General features: G+C 35.9%; 1 protein-coding gene across 2 annotated transcripts in view; it reads left to right on the top strand.

The window, feature by feature from the left end:
• The window catches only part of LOC107755909 (synaptotagmin-1-like), a 246,790-nt gene that overhangs the window by 127,632 nt on the left and 112,441 nt on the right, over positions 1-6,717 (top strand). For both annotated transcript variants that reach the window (XM_016572871.1, XM_016572872.1), the window contains exon 3: positions 2,693-2,775. The gene's annotated coding sequence lies outside the window, so the exon portion shown is untranslated. The remainder of the gene's footprint in view (positions 1-2,692; positions 2,776-6,717) is intronic.

The raw sequence follows: 6,717 nt of genomic DNA, 5'->3' as shown, positions 1-6,717 counted from the left end.
AATGTTATTATAACCTAAAGATGCTATGTGAAAGTTTGAAACAGAAAATAGTGGTTTTCTTCTTTCTTGGTAAAGAAAACACATTTTTACTCAAATTAATCAAAATGGATTTATAGTGTTTTGGAACCAAACTCTTCATATATACACACACACACACACACACACATATTTATATATAAATAAATAAATATATATATATATATATATATACATACATACGTATACACATATTTATATAATATAAAGCCATAAATGTGCTATAAATATAAAAAGCATTTAGAAATATAAAAGTTATTTTAAATTATAATATTTCATAGTGTTTCTGTTTTTTTTTCTGTATATGTTGATCAATTAAAATGCAATGCTAGCATAAAGTTTCTTATTTAAAAAAAACTTTTGAATGGTAGTTTATGCATTTAAAATTATTTATTTAAAATATATGTTTGCGTACATTGAAACATGTAGGAATGATGCTGTAAAATACTGTATGCCAAATCATGGTAATCTACTGCATCCGTCACAACCTAGCACTCAGAACCAATCCAGAGGATTGATTTTGTGTACATGTTTGCGCTGTTACGTGATTAAAATTGTTTTTTTTCAGTGAGTCAACATTTAAACAATGCAGTCAGTGTGTGTGCAAGTAAACAGTGACAGCAGGTACACTTCATTCTTCACGAATTCCCCCATTTATGTTAATACAAGATAAATAATTCAGTAGATCTTGGCATGCTTGTCCCAGTGCCAACAACGGTGTTATTTATTCGCCTGATAAAAGGTTGGGCTTTTGTTTTATTTTTTCCATATGTGATTGTCTATCCATGCATTGCATTTCCACACCTGCCAGTCTGAAGTAATAGCTTTTAATCTGTGCATCAAAGCCTGGATAAAGAGCCTCTGAGGAGAGAGAGGATATGGATGAGAAACTCGGTCTGTTCCCCCTCCCTCCATGGCTTTCTCTTTCTCAAAGATGTTTCTGCTGTGCGCACGCTGTGTTATCAATAACCTGGGCTTCACCACTGACAAAGACAAATCACTTTTTCATTTTCACATTAAAAACACGAAAACGATCTAGTCTGTGTGCGCTTGTCCATATGATTACTTTAAATAGTCACCTCAACAATCTGCTCTGCTTGGCTGCCACATGCTGCCCGTTGAATAGCACAATTCGTCCTAGTATTCAAATAGCTTTAGCCAAATGTGTGCGCTCTGAAAAGAGTGTTCTGTTTGCTTTCAGGAGAATTCTGTGCGTCTTTTTTAAAGGAATAGTTCATCCAAAAATGAAAAGACTGTTGTTGTTGTTGTTGTTAAAATCCTCATGTTCCATGTTTTTTTTTTCTTTTTCTGTGGAGCACAAAAGGACAATTTTGAAGAATTGTTACATGGCTTATTTCAGTACATAGTGACTCCAGCTATGAACACTTTAAAATCACCATAATAGTGTTCTATAAATAAAACATATGCCAAGTCTTATAAGGTCATATGAAAGCTTTGCATGAGAAACAAACCTCAATTCATTATTTATTCACTACTAAAGTCATTATTCACTGATAATCTTTCCCTCCAGGGAGATGTTAAGCAAACATCCACTGCAACCAAATCACTGAGTCAGTGAGTTAACCAGAAAACCATGTAAGTCTGATTCATGAACAAATCGTTTAGTCACATCTGTACAGCAGATCAGCAGGTTCATGAGTCATGTGACACCAAATGACAATAGTTTTCACAAATATATAAGAAAACATGTTTTACAAGTTGTAATACGCAGATTCACAAACGACATTGGAGAACTACAGTGGAGAGGAAGATTTACAGTCATTGCGTCCGAATATGCTGTCTTCCCTACTGTATACGTAGTTTGTGAAAAACAGGATGCTAAAAGAGTAGTTTGTCTGAATTCATTGTATTCAAAAAAGAGGTGAAACATATCCTACCATTATAGCTTCTTATTATACTGTATGTATGACTTCAGAAAACCTCAAAAAAAATTATATAAATCTTTGTACTATCCAGAGCTCTTCTCAAGCCCTTGCTCTATGGGCAGCATTTTTAGCCCATGCCCGTGACAGGGAGCACCTGTGGTGTGAAGATGTCTGACTGCTCTTTATACCAGTTCCACAGCACATTATGCAATTTAAGTAGCCTGCAAATGAACACGTAGGACGTCAGCTGTGAAACCAACCTATCAATACCAAACTCGTCTTCCCCACTGAGAGAGTGAGATTACCCAGCTGATTGGAAAATCAACTGGAGGAAATGACACTGGCTTTATGGGTTATTTCTTAATGCTTGCGTTTGAGTCTATTGTTTGTTCCATAAGAACCTCTATGGTTTCCTCTCTGCTGTTTCTGCACATTATGTTAAGCAGGACTCAAGCCATATTGTGTGACATTTTTCAAAAAGTTTTTTTTTTACATTTTATTCTCAAATAAAAAACCAATGGGGAAAATAATGTTACTTTATTTTATTTTATTTTATTAAATTTAATTGTATCATTTGCCTTTAACAGTAACTTTAATTTATTGGATATTTGACAAATGATACTAAAACGTCAATTTTTCTGGGTATGTTACCAAGATGGTAACAGAGTGAATCGACTTTCTTTTCAAGATTTTTTTTTTGAAATCCAGGAATGTATAGATTAAAAATTATATATTAGTTTTTTTTTTTACCTCTGCTCTTTCATTTTCAGATCTGAAGAACGCTGCTCCCTGTGACTTCAGTAAGAGAGAGAGTCTGAGGCCAGCTTCAGCAGCAAGCTACCTTGAGTTAAAGGTTAGTCTTTGTCCTGTGGCTTCAAAGACCAGACGTGAACACACACACAGACACGCATGCATCCGTTTGGTTTCATTAGAAATGCCAGGGGGCTGGAGAGGTTCCCTGTCCATTCACAGCCAAACACCTGCACGGCTTTCATCCCCTATCTGTCCACTCAGCCTTTATCACCTGCCACCCAGCCAACCACAGCACATACACGGCATCTAAACAAACCATACACACCAGACATGCCTCACGCACTGCTAATTCACACAACCGCATGACACACACAAGTCAAAATACCACATAGAACTTCTGTGCACAGCAAGTGCTCACTCCAACACATCTTGCTGAAAGGACCATCTTAAGCCCTATTCGGATGGTAATTATTTCTCAGGGGGACGTAAGTGATTTTCACCATTTACAGGGGGTAGTCGGTGATTTTATTGCATTCCGAATCCAGAATGTCGGTGTTTATTTCTCATCACCCCCGTAAAAATCCCCGGCTGAATTACCTACATAGCCGCGGGAACGTATTTTGAGCAGGGGGGGCTGAGAAATAAAACGGGGGGAGGGGGGTCACGTGACAAGGGTAACGCGAGAAGACTGACACTGTGATAGCGGATCCAAAAGCAAAACTTTTGTTAATAAAACTTTAATTTCTTCGGTTAATATAAGTGAGCGTCTTTATTGTTGCTGGGTTTTCATTAAAAAAATAACAATGAACCACTTGCAGGATGTAATGCAGTCCCATGTTGACTGCATCATCCACAGCTTATGAGAATTCTCGGTGCTCAGCTATTAAAATAATTCAGTTTTGGTTTTTAATTTTAATGGCAAAGTGGTCATATTTATTTTTATTTTTGTTTCTTTATTAAGTTAATTTAGAAATATGTTTGGAACATTTTATGTTTGTTAAATTAAAGTTTTTGTTTTTTAAAGGAATGGCCAAGTGGCCAGAGGCAGACAGTGAGTTGAGCATTATGTTTGATCAATTTAGTCTTCTCAAACCAACATGACTTGCCTAAAATAAACAGACATAAAACACTTTATGCATTTCACAGTATTAATTTAAACATTTAACCTAGATAAATGAGCGCTGTTAGGCGCATATCCAATCGTTTGTGCGGAGAGTGGAAGCTAAAGCGCACTTTGCAGGACATGGAGGCGCCAGCGTGATCACTTGCATTTTTTTAAATTTTCTTTTAATAACAGTGTAAACTTAAAAATACGCCGTCATTTTGCCTCATAAAGGTAAGAGTATACATCATTCGGAACTGCAAAGGGTCTACTTGTATTTGTGTGCACTCACAATATCAACAAAATCTTGTGCTTTTGTAAAATAAGGAAAACAAACAGGATGCGCTTTCTGTCCTCTTGGTCTTAAGCAGGAGCGCTTCACCGACATGATAAATACATCTATAGAATGCTTTATATTACTGTTTTAAAACGAAATAATTCAAATCGAAAACAAAAACTCTTTCATTATGTAATCCGTAAAGATGCATTGCTCTCTAAAGGCACGTCCAATGAGGAGATGGCCAGTCAGGTTGGTCAAATTCATCTTTGCGACACTGACTCAGAAAACATTCGTTTATTGACAAATAATTCAAATATCCTCTCACTATTTTTAACTTTTTTTTGTTTGTTTTTTATTTTATTTATTTATTTATTTATTTATTTTTGGGCCACTGTGCCAAAATTGTGTTTGCATTCAGTAGCCTATATGGCAGCATTTTTGTGCCACGTTGAAAAATAACTAAATAAATAAGATTAACGTCATAATATTTTAAGAATAAAGTCAAAAATAAAATAATAAAATCATGTTATATTGCGTGAAGTTAATGTGAAAATTCCACCTATAGGCCTACTCCTTAAAAAAAAACAAAAAAAAAAGTCTGTGGCATCTATCATTCTTTTGACTTTTTTTAAAACTCTGATTGATCAATTCATTCTTTTTTTTGCATATGGGCCCGGGGCTGACTCGCTATGCCATTGGGCTAATGTGTTTTAATTAATAAGATAATAAACCACAAACTAAACAACCGTTTTAGCCTAAGGGGAAATCCATATTTGTGTTAAACGCGGGTAAAACATATCCTTATTCATTTTGTTAATAAAAGTTCAAAGTTTAATGAGAAGAGAGAGCGTTTAACTCAGCAACAGATCTCGCATCCTCACATCTGTAGCGCTTATTTTTTATCTTTAACGTTAGGCCTTTCCTATTCTTAAAAAAATTAAAGATAAAAATAAGCGCTACAGATGTGAGGATGCGAGATCTGTTGCTGAGTTAAACGCTCTCTCTTCTCTGCTGTCTCTTTGCTATGTCTGTAGAAATGGTCGTTAATTCTTAATTTGGTTACGGAACAGACATGTTACAGGTAATGATCAAAAACTCATGGCAACAAATGATTTTTTAACTCAGTTTAATAAGTTAAAACGACTTTCACAGTCAATTTTATTCAACTTAACTCATTTTTAACCGTGGCTTCTTGTCAGGCTTAGGCTGCTTTTTTCAATGAATTTTAATGAATATACAAATTAATAAAAATACATTTTATTTATTTATTTATTTTTTGTTACAAATCGTTCATTCATTTATTTTTAACACCGCGCCCCCAGCACCCCCATTTTTTCATGGGCTACACTCCAGGGGGTGCTGCAGCACCCTCAGCACCCCTACTTCCCACGGTAATGATAACCTACTGTTTTTTTGACAAACACCAAGGTCGTATGGTAATTTAACTGCCATCCGAATCCATATCTCTGAGTTTACGAGAAGAAATCGATTCAGAATTCAGTTTAAACCCTTTTTGAGCACTCCCGAACACCGTAAGGTAACGTTGTACTTCGGTGTAATTTGCATACATATTTCTGAAATGCTGGAAAGTATTTAATAGAACAATACTTCATAACTGCTCCACCACAGCGACTGGGAGCAGAAAAATAAGAAAAGCACGTAAACATTGGAAATGGGTCTTATGGCTGGCGGCAGCAGGTATGCAATACAATTTTAAAATGTGTATTATAAACAGATATATACATAACTATATTGCGTATAATTATATACAACTATAGTGCGTCTATTTTCCTATTTTTAAACAGGAGATTTAAATAATCAAATAATGAATAGGATTATTGTAGCGTCTGGACCAATCAGACACACCATTTTTCATTTAATTTAACAAATCAATTATTCATTAGATTAACAAACATTCACAGACCCCTCACCCAATAAACATACTGGGTGCCAAGTTGTCTGTGAACGAGGCCCAGGACCCTGGTTACCATGGCAACCCTGACACCTTTGCTAGACCAGATAGATTTTACGACCTAATGGCATGTTGAGAATTACCCCTCTCACTACAATTTCCATAGGAAAGACACAGTGCACAGTAAAAATGGACTCTTCTCTAATTAATTAATAGGAAAACCTTTCTTTGAATGAAAACACATATCCTTCAGGTCATTGTGTATGTTGTCTTTGAGATTTTATACTGTTTTATGCAGGCTTATGAGGGAACCACTCGTTCCTGTCATCTTGCCTATATGTAATCCTACCATGTTTAGTATCTATGAATTAGTCTTCTGATGATCTAAACGAGAGTGTATATTATATGTTGGTACATAGGCAATATATTAGTGTCCTGAGAATCTTTAGTAATTTCGATTCAAGTTCCATATGCAAATTACCATGCTTCCACACAAAGGGTCATAAACTCCCCAGTATTTCCAAACTCCCACTTGGGATTCCGGCCTTTCTCATTGGACAAGCCCATCTTGAGAGGCGTGAATCTTCTCAGACCTTAAAAGCCTCACATCAGTGACCCGCCCCAGTCGGTGGTTTGTTGGAATTCTGAGAGGATGTGAGAAAAACGCTCTCCACACCCTAAGCTTGTGCCAGGCTTCGGCCTTGTCTTTTCCATTCATCAAGTTACTCTGACGCAAACTGGTTCTTTT

This window comes from Sinocyclocheilus rhinocerous, unplaced genomic scaffold, assembly GCF_001515625.1.
Source record: "Sinocyclocheilus rhinocerous isolate Xijiao unplaced genomic scaffold, SAMN03320098_v1.1 scaffold412, whole genome shotgun sequence".
NCBI lineage: Eukaryota > Metazoa > Chordata > Actinopteri > Cypriniformes > Cyprinidae > Sinocyclocheilus > Sinocyclocheilus rhinocerous.
The sequence above is the reverse complement of the archived record's forward strand: the minus strand, read 5'-3'. Positions and strand labels throughout refer to the sequence as shown.